This window comes from Pteronotus mesoamericanus, unplaced genomic scaffold, assembly GCF_021234165.1.
Source record: "Pteronotus mesoamericanus isolate MK-2021 breed Mesoamerican mustached bat unplaced genomic scaffold, CSHL_Meso_final scaffold_408, whole genome shotgun sequence".
Lineage (NCBI taxonomy): Eukaryota > Metazoa > Chordata > Mammalia > Chiroptera > Mormoopidae > Pteronotus > Pteronotus mesoamericanus.
In genome coordinates, this window is record NW_026555315.1 from 1979454 (window position 1) to 1999887 (window position 20434).

General features: G+C 65.1%; 1 protein-coding gene across 2 annotated transcripts in view; it reads left to right on the forward strand.

Moving 5' to 3' along the window:
• RBFOX3 (RNA binding fox-1 homolog 3) overlaps window positions 1-20434 on the forward strand; it is a 269214-nt gene that overhangs the window by 71472 nt on the left and 177308 nt on the right. For both annotated transcript variants that reach the window (XM_054593393.1, XM_054593394.1), the window contains exon 2: window positions 2414-2561. The gene's annotated coding sequence lies outside the window, so the exon portion shown is untranslated. The remainder of the gene's footprint in view (window positions 1-2413; window positions 2562-20434) is intronic.

The following is a 20434-nucleotide window of genomic DNA, read 5'->3' on the forward strand; positions in this document are numbered from 1 at the left end:
GGTTAGTAACATCCCATAGGTTCCGAGTGTCCGGTTCTGCGCCATGTCATCTGGACGTGGCCTTGTGCGCCCACCCCAGGCTCTGGTCCCCTTTCCGCATCACATACGTGGCCCCTTCAACTCTCTTTGTCCCCGTCCCCTCTGGTAAGGACCTGCTGTGGCCTGCGTCCATGAGTGTTTGTTCGGTTTTCTCGTTTGTTTGCTGCTTTCGGTTTTATACCTCATGGATGAACGGAATCCTATGGCTCTTGTCCTTCCCCGTTGACTCGCTCGGTTAGCACGCGATTCTCAGGACGCCTCTGTGCTGTTGCAAGCGGCGGTGTTTCGTCCCTTCTTCTGGCTGAGCAGTGTTCCATTGCATGTCCATCCTGCACCTCCGTCCAATTCTCCACCAAAGACCCTAGGTTGTTCCTGTGCCCTCGCTACCGCGAATGTTGCTGCAATGAAGCCAGGGGTGCACGTGTCTTTACAAATAAATGTTTTCAAATTTCTCCCCCGTGGCAACAACCTGACAGGGTGCCTGTTGGGCGCTGGGCGGGCTCAGCAGCCACCGCAGGCGAGGCGGCCAGACTGGGCCAGGGAGACCTTGGCAGAGCGCTGAGCAGTGGGGGACGGGGGCATGGACTCCGCCGTGTTGTCCTCTGAGACGCGCCCTCCCCGGGCGCCTGCCCGGCCCGGGACGCGGCCACGCCTGGCAGTTGCAGGGTGACCTTCTTCCAGTAGCAACGCCCGCGTGCGGCCTGCTGGGGAAACTCGCGGCGCCCCAATTATTTTGAAGACCCTCACCACCAGCGTGAGTGAGGGGTCTCCGGGCATGGAGGTTGACCGCTGGGGCTCCCCGCCTGCCCCCGGAGGGGCTCCGTGCCTGCCAAGGCCGGGCGGGGCGTGGGTGCGGGCGCGGTGCTGGTGCGCGGCGGGGAGAAATTCGTGGGGCTCAGAGACGAGGGAGATGCAGCCCCTCCCCCGAGGATCCCACCCCAGGACCCGATCCCTTTGCACACGCAGTCTGGACTGCAGGCTGAGGCCTGGACCCCGGGCCTCCTGGCCGTGGGCCGGCGGGGGCCCAGCATTGGGGCGCGCCTCCTCTCCTCCGCTGTGGGCCTCTCCCAGGGGTGGAGCGGGGCGGGCGGGCAAGCTTGGTCAGCCCAGCCACCCCGGCCCCGCTTGAGGCTCTGCCCCGGCTGATGAGGGTGGGCCTCCAGGAGGGTGTCTGTGTCCAGTCTGCCGACGGCATGCACGCTGGGTCGCAGTAAATGACGCCAAGACTCCAAGGCCCAGGTGCCTTCTGCCCCAGACCAAAGCCCACCAGCCACCAACACCCCGACAGGAGCGGCTGCCCCCTCTTCCCTGGGAATCCCCACTGGTGACCACGGGACGCTGTTCTAAATCAGCTGGAAGTGCGAGTGCAGGAGAATGAAAGTTCATTCATTCGCCCACTCGCTCGGCAAGCCCTGCACGGGCTTCCCCCACCTGCCAGACGCGGCCCGGGCACTGGGGCAGCGTCCCGGCCGACGCAGGCGCAGAGGGCGGCCCTCAGGGCTCTGCGGGGGGCGGGGGGGGGGCAAAGACAACAGGAAACACGCGTGTGTGTCTAGGTAGCAGCTGCGTTGAGCCCTGGGGACGTTCATGGGGGCCGGGCAAGGGGGCGGGTTGTTTCTGAGGAGGGGCTCCGCTCCCACTGGCCTCACTGGAAAGGTGACACACAGCAGAGTCCCTGGGAGGGAGGGACAAGCAGGCGCAAAGGCGGGGGTGGGGGCATCGGAGGGCGAGGGTGGCGTGTTGCCGTGGCGGGCCAGGCGGCGTACAGCCTGAGGCCCCACGCAAGGCCCTGCGTGCTCTCTTTGCACCCATCGCCTCGTGTTTTCTCAGCGGCTCCCATGTCATGTCGGCTTCAGGGCCCCGAAACCTGGCTTCGCCCGGCTAGCAGGCCACTGAGGCAACCCCAGTGAAATGGGGTGCCATGAGAGGGACACCTCAGGACAGCGCTGTCCCCAGCCAGTCCTTTAAACAGACGGTGGGCGGGGGCGGGGCGCGTGGGAGCAAGGGCAGCCCCGGGCGCCGGGGCTGAACCGGGACGCGGGCGGTGGGAGCAGGAGCGGGCCCGAGAGGAGGCGGCGAGGCCGCGAAACGCTGGGGCCGCGGCTCCAGGCACCGGCTGGCCAGAGCCGCAGCGGGGCGCCCGCCCGGGCGGCGGGACCCGCCTGCTCTGCAGGGGCCTCTGGCGAGAGGGTCCTCGTGATTTGTTTTCCGCAAGGTTCCTCTCATTCCCCGGGGGTGCGATCCCTGGTGGCATCCAAGTGGCTTGGAGCTGCCCTCGCTTCTCTGGTTTATTAACACCAGTGTTTGTTTTATGTCAAAAATAAACACGCCTGCTTCAAAGGCATTATAACGGCTTCCTTTCCTTTCCATTCAGGTTGGAGGATTCGTCCCTCCGTCGCTGAGACCCTGAAGCTTTTCGTGCTGACACCTGTCCCCAGCCACCGTTCACCCCAAGGCAGTTCCAGGAAGAAGCCCAGCGGGGCCCCCAGCCACGGGGAGGCCGAGCGCGCCTGCCCAACCAGGTAAGGCTGTGCGCCCCCCGCACCTGTCGCGGAGGCTGTGTTGGTGGCAGGAAGACGTGGTGCTGTGGGGGATTTTATTTTGCACAGGGGTGTGCAGGGACACTCCGCCTGTGTTAGTGTGCAGGTCACGCTGCTCCGTGGCTTCAGGGAGGGGCGGCAGGGCCCTGGGAACGCGTCGGGTGGAGCTGCGTGAGGACAGCTGCCCTCGATGTCCTGGAGTCTGTCAGCCTGGCTGCGGGGGTGAGGGTGGGCACGGTGTGGCGCCCGCTGACGGCTGCCGGCACGGAAGGCCGGAGGGGCCGAGGCGGGGGCTGGACCCTCCTGTGCGCAGCGGGTCCCCTGGCCCACGGCCCAGACCCCCCTGGGGCCCCGTGATGCCTTCTTCTGTCTCGGGGGACCCGGTTCCTGCCCCATCCTCACCGCGAGTGGGTGGCTGCACTTCAGTGCCGTGTCCCCAGGAGGAGGCTCGTCGCGGGAGAGCTGGGGACCAGCGAGGGAGAAGCTGCGGGGAAAGGGGGCAGGAGCCTCTGCTGTGAGTGGGTGGGCTCACTCTGGTGCAGCGCCCCTCACGGCGGAGGTGGCCTTGCTGGACCCGGGGACAGGTGGGGACGGGAAGGGGTTGGGGGAAGGGTGTGGGAGGAAGCAGGTTGCCCTCAGGTCAGGGTCCCGGCCCCGCCGACCTCTCCGCCTTGGAAAGGGTCCCCTCAATTAGATCCCGTTCTAAAGCTTACCCTTCACATACGGATTCAATTAGAGTCTTTACTGTGTAATAAATGACGTGTCCTTGGGCACGGACGGGGCCCAGCGTGTGACCAAAGCTGGGGCTGCCGCCCTTGAGTGGGGGCTGGGGCGAGCGCGTCGTAGCTGGTAGAGGGTGGGCACATGGCGGTGGTCGTCCACGCCCCCAACATTAGAGCCGGTCTGGCGGCCCCGGCCCCACCCTCGGGCATGGACCCATGAGTGGTACCCGGCGACTTCCCATAAGTCATCCTGGAACAAGCGCGCTTCCCGAACCATCCATCACACCTGGCGCTTGTCTTCTTGTTTTTAAAAGCTGTTAAACTGGATCCATCACAGGCCCCCTGGGGGCTGTGCGGGGGGGGGCCCAGGCCGCCGCCTTGCAGCTGCGAGGCCGCGGAGCTTCCTGGAGCGGGAGGCGGCAGCTCTCGGGGGCGGGGCTTTACCTCGTTACACCAGAGCTGGTGGGACGCTTCTGCGACAGCGGCTGCTCGTGCGCTCCTGCCACACCAGGGAGCTGGGCTGCTGCTGGGGGAACAGCGGGCAAACACCCACCCACGCCAGAGGCGCTCCGGCGCACCTCCCGCCGCGGGACACCTCGCTGCCTCCCCCTCTGATACTCGCATTTCCAGCTCTCGCTTGAGCCAGGCTTTGGAGACGTGATCCTTCTGGAAACACCTGTGGTTCCTCTTCCATCGTTAGATGTATTGGAAGAAGGTTCCCCGCCGCTCCTGCCCTGGAAGGATTCGAGGAAGGTGTGGACCCGGTGTCGTTGTGGCTGGTGCCTCCCAGCCTCCTGAACACCCACCTCGTGGACTAGTGATGGGTCTGCCTCCAAATTTCCGTCTGCCGGTCCCAGACAGATGTCACAGACCTCGGTGGCATTGGTGACATTTTGTGCCATCTGCTTTTGGCTTCTTCCCTAACCATGGCTCTGCCCCGCGTTTGCTGATGGAAGGATAAACCTGCTTATTGGCCCTGGTGTGACATTTTTTAAAAAATAGGAGGACAGGCCTGTTTTTTATGGTTTTTTTCTTGGCGCCTTTTGAGCTCCCAGAGTGCGCAGCCCTGCGGCCGAAGGGTGGGGAGGGGCCTGCGTGCACCCCCCTGGGACGCTGGGGCCGCCCCATTAGAGCCCATTAGTCGCTCAGTGTGTTACAGCCTCACGAACAATTAAGGGCGAGAAGGGTTTCCAGATGTAGCTGGGAGCTCTGCTGGCTGCTCCCCAGATGGAAGTGGAGTGAGCGGAAGGCAGGAATCGCATGCTCATAAGAGACCTGCTGGCCTCGGGGGGTGGGGGGGCCCAGGGCTGTAGGCGGGGCTCCAAACCCAGGCGTGGGGTGAAGGTGTCGGGGCTGCCGCAAGGGAGCCTGGTCCTGATTCTGGAGGCTGGGAGGCCACAGGGCCACGGTCCTCGGGTTCTGACGGTCACCCGCCATCCTTGGCATCTCCCGGCTCGGAGGGACGTCATCTCAGTCCGCCTCCTTCATCACGAGACCGTGTCCCCTCTGCCTGCGTGCACACGTCCCCCACCCCCCTTGCAAGGACACCAGCCGGGGGGTTAAGGCCCAGCTGCTGCCGTGGGAAGGACCTCACTGTAACTTGTCACGTCTGCAGAGCCCCTACGTCCTCACCGGGTGGCACACACAGGCCCTGGGGGTCAGGACTTCAGCATCGGCTACTCGAGGACACCGCTCTGCCCCCTCTTGCCCTCGAGACGGCTGGAGAGAAAGGCGGGGAGAGGAAGGGACGGGGCCTCCTCATGTTCCGCTGCTCACCTCCAGCGCCCCCCTCCCCTGTGGTACCGATCGCACCCAGACGCGGGGATGCGCCCAAGAACGGCCCGCCTGCCGCTGGTCGCTTGGAGACAACGCGGAGGGTGTAGCCGTCAGCGGGCTAGGCGCGGAGGCCGGAGGCCGGGGCGGGGGGAGCAGGCGGAGACGCAGTGGCGGAGGCCCTTTTCGGAGGCCCCTGTCTGCGCCCCCCCACCCCTGTCCCACCATCCCAATGCCGAGCTCGGTCTGGAGAGCCGGCTAAGAATTAAACGCGAGACCCCAAATCTAAACCTACAACTAAGCAGCTCGTGATGCGAGCCTAGCACACACTGCCCCGCTCTGGAGGAGGGGTGTTTCCCAGCCCCTGTGGGGTGGGGTGGGGCCCGGCGGGGGTCTCTGAGGAGGGCTAGAGGGGCCAGAAGCAGTGCGGCGGGAGAAGAAGTCGGGGCCAGGCCTGAGGAGGTGCGGTGGGGCCCCCCGGGGAAGGAAGCAGGGAGGGCAGGCGGCCGGGCACACGGAGGTCAGTGTTGCGGTGGGTCTGCGTGCAGAGGAGCCAGCCGAGGACGGGTGGCATCCGTCAGGCCGACGCTGTGGGCGTGGGGACCCAGAACTGGGGAGGCCCACGGTGACACTCGAAGAAGGAGCAAACGGCGTGTCCTGGGGTCGGCCCCTTCCCGGGAGGCAGGAGCCGTGCCGGTGAGGGCCTTGTCTCTGGCCTGAGCTGGTGAATGACGGTCACCGTCCACAGCAGCATGCGGTGCCTGGCGGGGGGCGGGGGGGCCAGCTTCAGGATACCGTGTTGACCCCAGGCACTGAAAAGGACCCCAGCCGCCGGCAGTCACTGTGCGGAACTGTGACTTACAGGAGGCGTCCTGGGCGGAGAAACACAAGTGGCTGCCGCGTGGGTGTGTGCGCGTCCCCGGCCGCGGAGTCGGTGGGTCACTGTTGAGAGGCCAGGAGGGCGGGTGGGCCGCGCTCCCCGGAGGTCGGTGCTGGTCTCACTGGCCTCCCAGGCAGACCGGCCACGGCTGGGTCCCTCCACCTCTGCCAGGTCCTCATTTTGTTCTTCGACCTGGCACACGGGCCGGAGGTGGACTGAAAGGGCGAATGGATGGGCCAGGGATTTGTATGGATTGGCAGAAAATTATTTTTTATCCTGTCTGCAAGGGTGCGTTAAGAATTCCCAGGCCTGGCGCTTTCAAAGGCATCTGTGTTCTGTGGGCGAAGAGGAGAACAGGAGCGTCAGCAGACGCCGCAGGACTAAAAATTAATTTAGCAGCAGAGGTCAAGGTTTTGTGTTGGGGGGGACGGAGAACGCAGGGAGGCGGAACGGAATCATTTTTCTCGTTTTCCTGGGGATGGGACAGGAGGTGGAGCTGGGACAGATGGTGTTTGGAGTGACCTTGCGTCTCCGGTGTGTGCTGAGTAACGGCTGGAGAGCAGGCGGCTCGCGGGGTGTGGCCGCCTGCAGCGACCGGGGGGGCTGAGCCAGGATGTCGCCGTTGCGGAAGGGCCCGGGAGCACTCAGGAGACACCCCCAAGTTCACCAGGGATCACACAATGCACTCAGGAGCCATGGGGGCCACGTCCGGGAGCCGAAGTCTCCAAAGCGGGGGCTGGAGGCTTGGAGACGGGCCAAGCTCGCATCCTGGGATGGTGATGCGCCTGCCCGTGTGGCGGGGGCGTCATCTGACCCAAGGGTCTCTCACGGCTGACGTGTGCCATCCCTATGCCTCCGCGCAACGCCCCTGTGGGCTGGCTTCCGCGGGGGTACAGCCCCAGATGAGGGACCGGCGCAAAGCCATCCCGAATCGGAACCACAGGGGCTCTTGGGGGACAGTTGTCCCCGGCCCCTGCAAGATGTGCAAGAAGCCGAAAGTGGGCACTTAGGGTCTTTTAGAGCAAATTGAAAGGGTAATTTTATATCTGTTGAATCTAATAATGAGAAATCAGGGTTTGTATTTGGTAAGTTTCCTTTATTCTATCTTTCCAATAATTCCTTGAAAACACCCCAACACACAGGCCTGCAGGGAGTCAGGAATGAAACGAGTTCCTCACCGCAGATGGTGTGGAAGCATTGCCGGAGAGGGTGCAAGGTTGCGCCCCACGGCTGGCGAAACTGCGCCGCGCTCCGCCGCTGCGGGGCCCCGAGCAGGGGCCGGGCTGGCGGATGCGATGGAAAGGCGGGGCGTTTGAGGCTGTGCCCTTCAGCCAGGGCGGCTCTGACGGAGCAGCACGGACCAGGCGGTCGGCAGAAACATGTCCTCCCCGTCCTGGGGGCTGGGGGCCCGGGGTCCGGGTGCCGGCAGCCTCGGCTCTGTCGGAGGCCTCGCCCCTCGGCACCCAGGTGGCCCCCTGCGCCCTGTGGCCCCATCTCCTCCTCTCATGAGGACACCGGTCTTACTGTGGTAGGGCCACCCCATGACCTCGTTTAACCTCGATCACCTCCTTAAAGAGCCTCTCTCCAAATGCAGCCCCCTCCTGAGGTCCGGGGGGCCGGGCTCCGGCCTCGCACTACGGCCACGGAAGCTCCGTGCAGCCCGGAACGGACGGGAACGCAGGAACGCTCTGTGCTATTTTTGCAATTTCTTGGGAGTCTTAAATGATTTCAAAGTGAAAAAAATTTTTTTTAAAGGATGACCCCCTCCCCTCCCCACCCGGGACTGTTTCAGATCCCTGGGGCCTGGGGAGGTGTGGGGCGGCTCCCCCAAAGTGGTCCAGCGGCCCGGTGAAGCCCAGTGCCCCGGGGCACAGAGGCCTGACGCAGGCGAGGTCCCCGCGGACGCCTGGCACATGGGAGAGGCCGCGGGGCCGCACGCGTCCGGGCTGGGACACTTCGGGGCGCCCTTCCGATCTGGAAACGGGGCAGACCTCTGGGCTGGACGCTCTGACTGGTTGTCCCTGGGAGATGTGAGGACACCCAGAGGTTTTGCTGAGAGACAGGTCACCCCACCCAAGTCGGGGAGGAGGCTGCGAGGAGCGTCTGGCCCCGGGCGCGGCTGGCGTTCTGTTCAGACCAACCCCGTGCCCACCCCTGGGCCATGCCCTGAGGGCCGCCCTTCCCGTGCTGGGTCCAGGGCAGGTCCCGGGAGGCTGCGCGGCCCAGGTTGGGACCTCCCGGGCGAGGTGCTGGCCTCCGCAGCCCCTGCTAGTTAACATGCAGGGAGCGTGGCGCTCAGAGAAATTTAGATTTCTTTCTGCATGTGTGCTTGCATGTAAATGTGGTAGGTGCTGTCCTGATTGATGGCAATTAGCATTTTCTAACGGGAACAGATGTTCCGATTGCCAGGAGGCTGGTACCTAACGCCCACGCGCCATCTGCACGCGGGCAGGGCCGGAGGGAGCGCCCGGCCCACCGCCCTCCGGGCCTCGGCGGTGTGGACCTAACAGCGTCGTGTGCGGCTGTTCCTGGAGGGGAGAAAAAATAATAATAAAGATGTTTTCCAGGGTTATAAATAGTTCGTGCTGCGTATTATGGGATGGAGCACTCTCTCCGAGTAGCAGCACAGGTTCCTTCGTGGCGTGAACAAAGGCGGAGGACGGGCACGTGGTGCCAGCTCCGGTGTCGGGGTGCTGGGCTGCGAGGAGGGCAGGGCCCCGCTGGGGTTCGGGGGACCAGAGGGCGACTGAGGGTGACAGGGAAGAGGACTGAGGGAGAGAGGCTCGGGGAGGGCTCTGCTCAAGCCTTGCTCCCGATGCATGACACACACACGTCCCTCGCACAGCATGGTGGGCGGGGGCTTGGAGCCGGGCCAGCCCCGCTCCCCGACTCGCTACCTCGTGGCCTCACGCACAGGCTGAGCCCCAGGGCCGGGAGACGGGGGGCAGCAACCGCCCGGCTTCCCCGGGCTTCTGTGCGGGATGGGGGTGGGTCAGGCACAGGCCGGCCCGTGCCCAGTGCGTCCCAGGGGCCGAGCGGCCTGGCCGGCCCTGCCCTCGCTGTGGAGGGGCCGCGGAAGGGCCTTGGCCGCACCGCGCCTGCGCTGGCCTTTCTCCCCAGGCCGACCCCGCCGGTCAGTGCCCGCCCAGCAGTGGGCAGAAACGTGTCCTCATCTCTCCTCTTCTTTCTTGCTTCCTTTTTGGCTTCTTAGAGGAAAACAGTTTGTTTGCTATAAAAAGAGTCGCCTCCCTCCCGTCCTTCCCTCTCTCTCTGGGCACATGGTAACCAACTTGCGGTGGCCTCCCCCGCCACGTCCCCACCCCTGGCATCTGCCTCGCACACGCCTCCTGCCCGCAGATGCCGCGGGGGGATCTGTTGCCAGTCCTCTGACCGCCGACGGACGTACCAGGATCTCACGGGGGCCCGGGCAGCCCAGCGGCCCCCTCTGTGGGCTGAGACACCCCCATCGCCGCCAGGCTCCTTGGCGCTCCTGTTCTCGTACCCACTGTCGTACCAGGCGGCGCCTTCCCCAAACCCGAGGGCTCGGTGGAGTGGCGCCTCAGGGGGCGCGGTGGCCCTTCCACGACCGATGTGCTGTCCTCCTCCAGGCCATGGCGAGTGTCCCCCCGGCCCTCTCCCCACGGCTTTGGAAGAGGGGAAATAAACGCAGTCTGTGGGGAGGGGGGCACGGTTTGCGATGTCGCCGGCTCGCCGAGGGGTCTCGGGCTCTGCGGTGCGTCCGCACCTGGGTCCTCCCGGGGAGGCTTCCTGTCCTTCCATGGTCTCTCTTCCTGGCTCCCTGCAGGCCCGTTTGCTGCTGTGTCCCCGCCAGCCAGCCCTGCCCCGCGTCTCCCCGGCAGTGGGAATGAGCGGGGCTGGCGGCAATGAGCCTCACGAGCGCTTCGTTAACACGCAGGCCGGCCGGACCCTCGGGGCGCGCGGCCCGGCCCAGCTCAGCTGTCAGCGTGCGCGTGAGGGGCCGTGTGTGCGCACGCAACACGCGCCCAGCACCTGGCAGCCGGTGTCCACCGAGGGGGACGCGCCCCGCAGGGCCCGTCGGTGGCCGAATCCCAAAGGCACGTCTGCCTTTGTGCGGGTTTGCAACGAGCACACAGGAGTAGTCACCCGTAATTGAATGATGGAAACGCATCTTAATGGGCAATTATGCAAAATTTTGAAATATCTTCGGGTGGAAGGTGTCAGAGGCTTCTGCATGGGTTTGCTCACTGCAGTGGGCTGGAGGGACTGGGGGGCGGGGCTCAGGAAGCTCTTGCTGACTCACCTGGCTGGGGGCCGAGTGTCACCAGTGATTGGAGAGAGGGGCAGGGCTGGCCAGGGAGGAGGGTGGGGGCTGGACTCTGGTGGGAGGGACTGTGGGTGCACAGCAGGGAGAGGGGACGGGGTCAGGAGGTGACAAGTCCCCACGGTCCCCTCTGTTCAGCGCCGACTGTCATTTAGTGCTAATTTTCTGCACGGATGCCAAAGGAAACACAGTCCGTGACCTCATGGGGACGTGCTCCCGGTCTGGCAAGCCTTTCCCTTTGTCGTCCTTTCCCCACGAGACGCCGGTATTCCTGCCCCCCTGCCACGTGCCTGTCCCGCTCCGGGAGCGGACCGCTTGTTCGTGTCAGACTCAAGGTCACCAGAGACCAAAGAATTAGGTTGGGAGGAAAGCTCAGGCTCCCCTGTCCTTCGTCGCCAGCTAATCAAGTGTGTGCACATGGGTGTGCGTGTGTGCATGTGCCTGCACATGTGTGCAGAGTGAGCATGCGTGCTTGCATGTGTGTGCAGCGTGCTAAGTGTGTGGGTGGGCATGCACAGGCAAGCATGTGTGTGCACACATTGCAATGTGAGTATGCATGCAGGGGTGCTGCGTGTGTGGGCAGGTGTGCCCCTGTGCACAGTGTGCGCATGCATGTGTGCAGGCCTGCGTCCAGGGTGCTGCGTGTGTGCATGTGTGTGTGGTGAGAATACATGTGAGCGCAAGCGTGAGGTGAGTGTGCATGTGTGCAGGCATGCATGCAGTGCACCGAGTGTGGGTAGGTGCGCACGTGTGTGCAGAATGAACACACACATCACATGTATGCAGCATGCTGAACACATGTGTGCATACACACATGTGCAGTGTGAATGTGCACGTGTGTACATGTACAGTGCACACATGAATGCACGCACATATGTACAGGTGTGCGGCAGTGTGCTCTGTGTGGCCATGCACACAGGTGTGCATTCACACGTGTTCGTACATGTGGATGGATGCTCGTGTGCACTGCACGTTTGTACACACGTGTGTGAAGACAAGAGCGACACCCCCCACCTCCTGGGAAGCTCCGGGCCCTGGGCCCGTGCCCTGCTGGCACCCGCCGTGGCCACGGCCTGGCGGGCGGAGCCCCGGGACGCGGCTGGGCCCGGGGGAGGAGGGGCGCAGTGACAGAACTGCCGGATTTGCAGCCCGTTACCTGCTTTTATTAAAAATCAATGACACAACAGAGCGGTTCCACTCTGTCTTCCTTAAACAACAGCCACTGCAGGAGAGCGGGTGGGGCGCCGGGGCCCGTGCAGGGCTTGGGCCTCCCGCAGCCCTGGGAGCCCCTCCGCGGCCAGCCGCGCGGCCCCTCCCGAAAGTTGGCGGCTCCTCGCGGCCCCTCGGCGGGGATTTACGGCCCGGCCCCGCCGGCCCGCCACACGCGGCTCGCGGCTTTATTCCTGAGATTTATCACGCGGGCCCTGCCTCAGCGCCAGAGGGACCGTTAATCAAGGCAGACTTTCTACCTTGTCATCCCGGATTCTGCCGGGAGAAATGCGAACCGTAAAATTAAAGTCACGGGACTCGGGAATTGGCAAAGAGGCCGGGGAAGAAAGAGATTTCCCCAGCGCCGGGCCCCAGCCCCGCCCCACCGAACGTCGGGTGCGCCGGGGCTGCGCCCCAGCTCCTCGCCCCTTCCTGCCTCGGGCGAGCACCCGGCCCCACCGGCCCGGCCCCCCCCACTGCGCCCCGCCGCTCCCTGCCCCCACCCCGCTCCCCTCCTGCTCCTGCCCCCGTAGCTGCCCTTCGGGAGCGAACAGAGGCGAGAGTCTTAGCTGAAAAGAGAGGCAGGAGGCGCGCACCTAGGGGGTGAACGAGCGTAGCCGACCCGGAATCTGACGTGGGGGTGCACGAGCTCACGTGTGTGCAGAAGGACAGGTGAGGCAGGCGCTGGGACAAATGTCTTTCCAGGTCCCCAGAGAGCAAGGCAGCCAGGTCACATGTGCCAGGAGACCTGGGTTTCGCGGGGGACAGCCCTACGGCTGCCGGGGACGACGGTGTTCGGAGATCCTGGGGTTTGGGAACGGGGTCTCGTGCTGCCGGACTGCTCGGGGGCTCCAAGGACCAGCCCCCTGGGCCCCCCGAGCCTGGCGCCGGGCCGTGGGGCTGAGAGTGGCGGTGATTGGCAGCGTCTGCTCAGAGGTGCCGCGGGCTTTCTCGCCTGGCGCTGCCTCCCCACGCTCATTATTTATTTAATCATCTCTTTCCGATTCCGGAGGCGTCACGGGAGGGAAGGGGAGGGGGGGGGTAGGCAGGGCGACCCCGTGCCTGGGCAGGAGCCCTGAATGCACGGCGTTCACACGGGCAGCTGTCAGTCAAGGCCGGGCACCTCCCGGGGCCTGGGAACCGGCCGTGGCCTTGTCAGGCGTGGAGGGACAGGGACGCCCGACTCCAGGGAGGCCTGCGGGGGAGGACGGGGGGCTCCAACGCTCCGTGCTTCTGAGGGTCCCTGTTAAGGAGGGGAGCCAGGCCAGCCTGGGGGTAGAAGTCACAACAACGGCACACCAACCGCGGAGACTTGGCCCTGGGGGTGGCACGTCTGACGGGGCTTCTCCCCACACACAGACCACAGCGGCTCCAGCGAGGACCCTCCTTCTCCTGCCCCGTCTCCTGGGGGGCAAAAGCACCGCAGGAACCTGGGTGGGAGTGGGGGCGGGGCGGCAGAGGGCGCGGGAGAGCTTGACCTTCACGAACGGGCCAGCAGCTGTGAGTCGGGACAGAGGCTGGACCGGGAGGTGCCTTGGGCCCCAGGCCTCTGCCCCTCTGTCGGCCCCCCACCAGCCCGCTCTCCTCCAGGCGAGCCCAAGGCCGCCTGCACACTTCCGGGAGACTCCTCCCCACCGGCCCGCCGTGCAGGGCGCAGGCCGTCCTTAGCGGCGCCGGCCCCTGCGTCCCGAGGTGCCCACATGCGGCACCTTCCCAGCAGCTGCCTGCTGAGCGAGCCATCGCTCACCCTCCTGGGAGGCCCCACCCACCGCGTGTACCCACTGGCACAGAGCGCTGCCCGTCGGCCTGGGGACGCCAGGGGCCAGCGCTGCTCCTGTGCAGGCCGCCGGGCGGGCGCGGGGACCGGGGACAGTGTGACTGTCACGTCCGCGCTTCGGGTGTTGAGACCCCGAGAGGTCGCCCAGTGACAGTTCCCGGGTTTGGAATGCGGTCTGTGACATGGCTGCTGTTACAGCTTTACCTTCCTGATCACGAGTGGCTTAGAACACGGTTACAGTTGTTTTGCGTTCCCCGAGTACACAGAGCCCGAGCGTGGGAGGAGGGGGCAGGGGGTGTGCGGCGTGGCAGGGAGAAGACACTCGGGACTTGAAAGCCTCAGGGATGAGCGCGTGAGGCAAGGAAGAGCTGCCTGTGCCGTGAGCTCTGTGAACAGTCACGAGGGACGTGGGTGCTGACAGCCAGCAAGCCGAGGGGACCGGGAGCCCGCCGGGAGGGCCGGCGCTCGTTCGTGCCTTCGTGTGCCGGGCGCCGCGCTAAGCGCTTTCCTTGAATCGGCTTGTTTAACTGGGATAGGTGCAGTTGTCAGCTTCCCTCTACAGAGAGGTGGACTGAGGCCTGGAGAGGGGACGCCACTGGCCCGAGGCCACGGGGTTCAAGTCCCCTGTGATCGGCCTTCTCCGGGAGACCGAGGTTCTGAACGAGGAGCCGATTTCCTCAGGCGGCCGGAGGAGAAGTTCAGAGGCGCGGGCGCGTCTTACCCACATGAGGCTCCCGGGGAAGCTGTCCCGTCCCGGTCCTCCCAGCCCTGAGGAGCCAGCAGGGTCACCCCTTGCAGAAAGCAATTATTTTTAAGACGCCACCCGGCACCTCGCTGCCGGGTGGGAAAGGCCGTGGGGTCCTGGGCCGGATCCACCGCGGGGGCCTTCCTTTCCTTTTGCAGAAGGGAAACTTGTGCTCCCTGGTATCCTCTCGAGTCAGAATGTGCATTTCTCACTTGCTTGGACCAGATCTTCCTGGGGTGGGGGTGGTCCCCGAGTCTCGCTGCTCCCCTCGGAGACCCAGCCTGCCCAGCCGTTTCCTGACCTCATGGCCCCAAAGCTCCGTCTCAAAGAAACTGTTCCCTCCTTATCAGGTCCCAAAGCAAGATACGGGTCTCCCTAAAGTTCCGATTAATACGGATTTGAAGCAACGTGAATTTAATCCGTTCTTTCCTAAGTAAGATACAGAAGGTATCTGGGCCCCTCTGCCCTCTCGGCTAATCCACTGGGCAGTCAGCCCGCCGGAACTGGGGGCGCCGAAGACAGCCGAGGGTGTTCGGGCTCTTCCCGCTCCCGCCCGAGCGGGGCGTGGCGAGAGCGTCAGGCGGGGCAGAGCTCCCAGGGGCGGGGATGAGTTCTTCATCTTCTGGGGGCTCCTCTGCGAGGCCACAGCCCCCGCTGCCCTTCAGCTCCCGGCTCTGACCAGGGCTGTGATTTCTGGATGCATCGTCTGCCTCCTGCCCTTCCGATTCGCCACCGTCCAAAAATGAACACAGTTCCACCCCCGGCCTGGCTTCCCGAGGCAAGACGCCTTCCCAGCTGCCCTCCACGCGGAAGCGCCTGCGTCCTGCAGACAGACCTGGTCCTGCAGCCGTGGGCAGCGCGGCCCAGCCCCTTCTGAGAGGACCTGGCTGGCACACCCCACGCTCCCCCCGCTCCCGAGCCCTCAAATCCTAAGCCCCGCACGCAACGCTGGCTGACGGGCTGCAGAGCCACTACCAAGAGCCTCCTCTGTGTTTGTCAAGGCCGCTCGGAGGCCGCGAGCCTCTCAAGGGCAGGAGCGTGCCTCCTGCTCTCTGCCTGTGCTGGGTGTGCCCGGGAGCCACGGGCAGGTGCCACTCACCCTGCACGGTTGGGGGAGGGGAGGCACGTTGCCCGGGAGGAGCAAGGGTGATGTTCATTTCCCACCGGGATGTAAACATTGGGAGGTCGACCCAGATCTGGAGTCGGCCGAGCCTCCGCCGGGGCAGTGCCAGGCTCTCTCGCGTGGGCAGTCGGGCGGCGCGGCCCCCGTGTCCTCGTGGTTTGAGCGGGCCCACTCTCGCTGCAGAACCGACGACCTGTGTGCCAGTGGCTTAAAGCAATGGCCTACAGGCGATCCTTATTGGCTGTGGAGTCCACTTGCGAATTTGCCTACTCGCTGACATGTATCTGTGGCCCGACATCCACGCCCAGGGCACTTCTGTGGCCATTCATGGGCATGCGACCGGGGCCCCGGATGTCCCCTAGGACTGGCTTCCGGGTCACGCGTCTGCAGGTTGGGGGTGTGCTGGCTGCCCGAGGTGGCCCTCCCGCTGCAGGCTGTGGGGGCACTGAGCCTGCGCCTCGCTCCTGGTCGGCTCTGCTTGCTCACGGGGGTCCATTTGTCCTGAGTCCCACAGCCCTTGGGGACCTTGACTCCAGGCTGGGGCTGGAGCATGAACCCTCAAGCTCCTTAGGGCCCCTGCTTGTGCCGCCCCTGCAAACCTCCCCGTGGTCCTGGCACGTCGAGAGGCCACGCCCAACGCCCAGGTGTGGGGACACGGGGGTGTGGACAGGCAGGGCATACCTGGGCCCTTTCCCTGGGGTGGCTCACTGGGCCATTGACCTGAGACCTGAGAGCCGGGCGTAGGAGTCCTGGGCCACAGGCTGGGCGGGGAACAGAAGGGGAGGTCAAGGCCCAGGGCTGGCGGAGCGGCCTTTCTCAGGCCACACCTGAGTGTCCTCCCCACGGGCCGCTTAGCGACTCCGCTGGTAGCAGCGGGTTGAAGCTGTGCGTCTCCTGCAGGGGAGCTGGGCGTGTGCTGGGTCCGAGGCGGAACGCGGCCGTTGGGTTATGCAGCGGGTGGGGGAGCAAGACCAAGTCCCAGCCGCTCCTACGTTCTCCAGGTTCCCCGTGATGGCGTCTTTTCTGCACTTACAGCAAGTTCGGGGTCAAGTGTGGTCCGTGGGGAGCCTGCCCTGTGAGCCTGTCCTACAGACGCCTCGTCTTCCCGCGGGCGGAGCGGCGCGGAGGGGGCGGGGGAACTCGGCGCTCTCCCAGGGCAGGCCTCCTCCCGGAAGCTGCTGCCTGGCTTGCTTTTCAGCTCTCCTCCTTCCCTGCCTCCGGGCGTCTCCCTGGCTCCTTGTCAGTGAGCGCATCTGTTCCCCTCCCAGCTGGGACGTGGAGCCTTTGATAACGGAAAGAAGGGACGCATCATTAACAAATTAATTAATTGTCCTTTACTTCCACTTCCAACAGATAAGGTAACGTTTTTAGCCGGCAGGTGGGGCACGCGTCAGGGACCCTCAGTGACCCTTTGAAAAGGAACGCGAGCTTCTGTCAGCGTGCACCCCCCGCCCCCGTGCCTGGGCGTCTGGGCCACGCGCGAACAGCTGCCCTGTGAGCCAGGGCAGCTTCAGGGCCCAAGAGGCGACGCTCAGGCAGGGTCTATTTCTAGGAAAACAGTAGTCCCATGGCCGCCCGCCTCTGCAGGGACGTGGAAGCAGGGTCTCCAGGGGACAGGTACACCCGCAGTCACGGCTGCTGTGTTCACCGTGGCCCAAAGTAGATGCAGCCCAAGGGCGGTCTGGGGACAGATGACAGGTAAACCAAGTGACGTTCCAACTTACGATGGGATGCTGTTCAGCCTTAAAAAGGAAGGAAACCCTGACACCCGCTGCACGGCAGCGGGGACGAGCCCACAGGTCAGTGCGCCCAGTGCCATCAGCCAGACACGAGAGGACAAGTGCTGCATGGCCCTCTGAGAGGAGGGGCCTGGAGGGGTCAGGGGCACAGAGACGGAGCGGCAGGGAGGCCGGGGGAGGGCGTGAGGAGCGCGTGTCTGATGGGGCGGGGCCTCAGCTTTACCAGGTGGAAGGCGCTCTGGGGAGGGCGGTGGCGGTGGCCGCGCAGAACCGTGGACGTGCCCGATGCCCCCGCGCTGTGCTCTGGGAATGGTCAAGGCGGCCCCGGGGCGGCGGGCGGACAAAAACGCTGTGACCGGGGGCTTGTCGGAACCGCACCTCCCCTGTGAGCAGCGTTCGGCGTGGGCTCATTCCGTGCCGTGGGCAGCGCGTGTTGGCATGTGTTCCATTCCACGCTCCCAGGCCATGTCATGTCTGTGTGCCAACACGTGTGTCGTGGTCTCGGACCAGCCGTCTCGTTGTAACTTTGCTGTCAAGAGCGATTCTCTCTTCGATGCGGGAAGTTCCAGGCTGTACCCCCACCCCGGCTGCGGACATCAGCCTGTCCCCGTCTCTGTCACCGGCCTGGTTTCCGGCCAAAGCGAGTCCACAGGTGGAGCCCCTGGGGGCGCCGGGAGCCCAGCGCCCTGGGCGCGCCCGCTGCTCATGAGGGGGGCCCTTGGCCGATGAGAAATAATAAATGTCGAGCATAGGAGAAACCATACTTACACCCCAGGGACAGAAGCGCTTTCAAAAGCACATTTGATTCGAAGTCACCTTTCTGATTAGGAGCCGTGAGAGGACAGTGAAGTGAGTGACAGGCTGGGAGGACCCCTTTTCAGTGTCGGCGGGGCTTTCTGTTCCGTGGTGTGTTGAAGATTTTGGGCACATGTCGGAGTCGTTATTTTCCTCTTTCTCTCCACCCGTATTTTTGTTTTCCTGAAAGACATTTCAGATGCTTGGTCTCCTAGGCTCTTTCCTGCTATTGTACAAACAGGGCTGTCCCAGGGCCCGGCTGCGGCCGAAACCAGACACCATCGGTGGAGCTGGAGGCTGCCTGCCGGCCCCGCGCGCGGCGGGGGAAGCCGGAGGTGCCGCGTCTCCGGGACACCGGGGTGCAGCTCCGGGACCCCGTCACGGGGCCGCCTCCTGTTGGGACCATCTGGCGGCGCGTGGGGCCCCGAGCCTGTGTCCTGTGTCTCTCACATCTCCTTCTGGAGCCACGGCGCCAGGTGCCGAGGTCGGGGCCAGGCCGTCTCCCGCGGGGCCTGGGTTGAGCAGAAGCTGAACGGAAAAAGGTGCCGGGGTCATGGGCTCTGGGGGCCAACAGAGCCAGAGGGAGGCCCTGGCTCCCCCTGCCAGCGCGTGCGGCCCCAGCGTGACGCCGGCTCTCCTGGCCTCTGCGTGTCAGGGTGCGGCGCGGCCCTGGTCCTGTGTGGCGGGGCCCTTGGAGGGCGCGTCGGGGTCTCGCCGGGCCCAGGGCAGGTGCCTGGGAGGGGGCTGCCCGCCGTGCAGGGTGCGACGGTGAGGACGTGGGTGGGGGCCCCAGGGGGTCGCCTCCGTGGCCGGGGCCGGCGTGTGGGGACCCCGCCTCGCAGCCACGGTAGCCTGCCCTGCACACTCGCCTCGGGCCCGCCACAGGCCTGACGGAGCTGCCGCCGAGGACAGAGCCCGCCCGCCCACGCCAGGCCCCCCTGCAGCCCCGGGGCTGGCTCCTCGGGGCCGCCCTCTCTTTCCTGCTCCGTGCCCGTCCTCGCCCTCTGTCCCTGTCCCCACAAGGCAGGTCCGGGAACTAGGAAGGGACCTGTGGCCATCCTAAAGCCCCTCAGGGTGGAGCGGAGCCTCATGTGGCCCCCGAGCAGTCACTGCTGCTGTCCCTGGAACGACCAGGGCCGGGAATGACCTTTCTGAGGCCACTGGTCCCTCAGCAGTGTCCGCCAGACACCGCTGGGAGCTCTCCTGCCATGGTTGTGAGCGTGTCTATGCATCCTATGCAACATATGTGAGCACGCATGCACGAGCCTCTGTGTGCACGTGTGTGGGCGTGTGTGTGTGTGTGTGTGAGCCCATGTGTCCGGGCAGGTGCACCCCGTGGCTGCTTTTGCGCGTGGGGCAGGGAGGAGGCGCCTGAGACCCTGTCCCCAGGGGCTGGGACTGTGGGAGGAGGCACGTGCAGGGACAGCGGCTGCCGAGGACAGGACAGTGGTCCCAGAAAGGGGGCTGTGGGGGGACAGAGACACACGGAGCTCGGCGTGGTCATGTCCAGCCTGTGGGGCTTCGGGCAGTGCACCCGGTCCTCCACCATGGTGTCCGCCGTCTGCCTGCCGCCTCCTGCCTCTGCCCTCTGATGCCACTTGTGAGAGGGGGGTTGGACGGGGCCATGGGGGAGGTTGGTGGCGGCATTTTGTGCTCCTGGGGTGCGGTTGGTTCAGGGAAGACAGGGCCGCCTCCCAGCACCGGGGCGGCCTCCTACGGGGGAAAACAGCCTCAGAAGAGCCATGTGTGAAGCACAGGGTTGCCTGCACGCACACGTGCGCACGCATGCACGGCGGAGCAGCTCGGGGGCCTGGGCAGGGGACGCCACGCTCAGCCGCCTGGGGGTCGCTCCGCTGACTTCCAGCGCTCAGAGGACTTGGCGCTGTTCTCCTTCAAGCCTGGGGGTCGCGTCCCTCTGCATCCACGGCACGACCCTGTGGAGCAGACAGGCAGACAGACAGACAGAGAGGCAGCCAGAGAGACGGGTGGGACGGGGACTCGCCGTGACACACGCAGGCAGCAGACCTACCTTCATTCGCACAGTGACGTCCGTCCTAAACGGGGGCTTCGTTGGGAAAGTTCTGTGCCTTAATCCATCTTCCTAGGGAAAGCAAGAAATTATTCTTAATTAAAAAGTAATAATAACGTGGCGTGAAGGACTCAGCTGCACGTTACGTGAAGAAGGGGGTGGGGTGGGCAAGCTATTTTTAATGGTCTCCATGGCGACAGAGATTTTGTTTACATTGATTTTTCCCCCCTTTCTCTTTTCAGCAAGGCAATTGCTGATTTGCATTTTATAGGAAACGCAGTTGGCAAGTCCCCGCTGTGGACAGGAGACCCTGGGGCCGGACGGGGCTGCGAGGATGCTCCTGGCGCGTGGCCTCAGAGGCTCCCTGAGGGCCCAGGGCCGCCGGCTGGGCTGCAGATGGCGTGGCGGCTGCGGGCCCCGTGGAAGCCGGTGCGGGCGGCCGCTAGCCAGGCCCCGGGGACGGCGCAGGCTGGGCGCGCAGGCGGACGTGCTTCCCAGCTGGACGCCTGCCACCCAGGGGTGGCCCTGCCAAGGGGGAAGGACGCTGGTGTCCGGTATCTGGTCGTGGTTTTTCCCCACTGGCCCTGGACGTGCGACAGTCCGGGTGCGACCAGGCCACGGGCAGCATGAGGCCCGTGGTCCTCGCTTCTGCGTGGCGGGCAGGGCGATCCGTGGGTTCCTGCAGACGCCCGCGCTGTCCCGTCTGTGGGCCCCAGTGGGCAGGGCGTCCGTGTGTGTTTGGCCCCCACGCCGCCTCTCA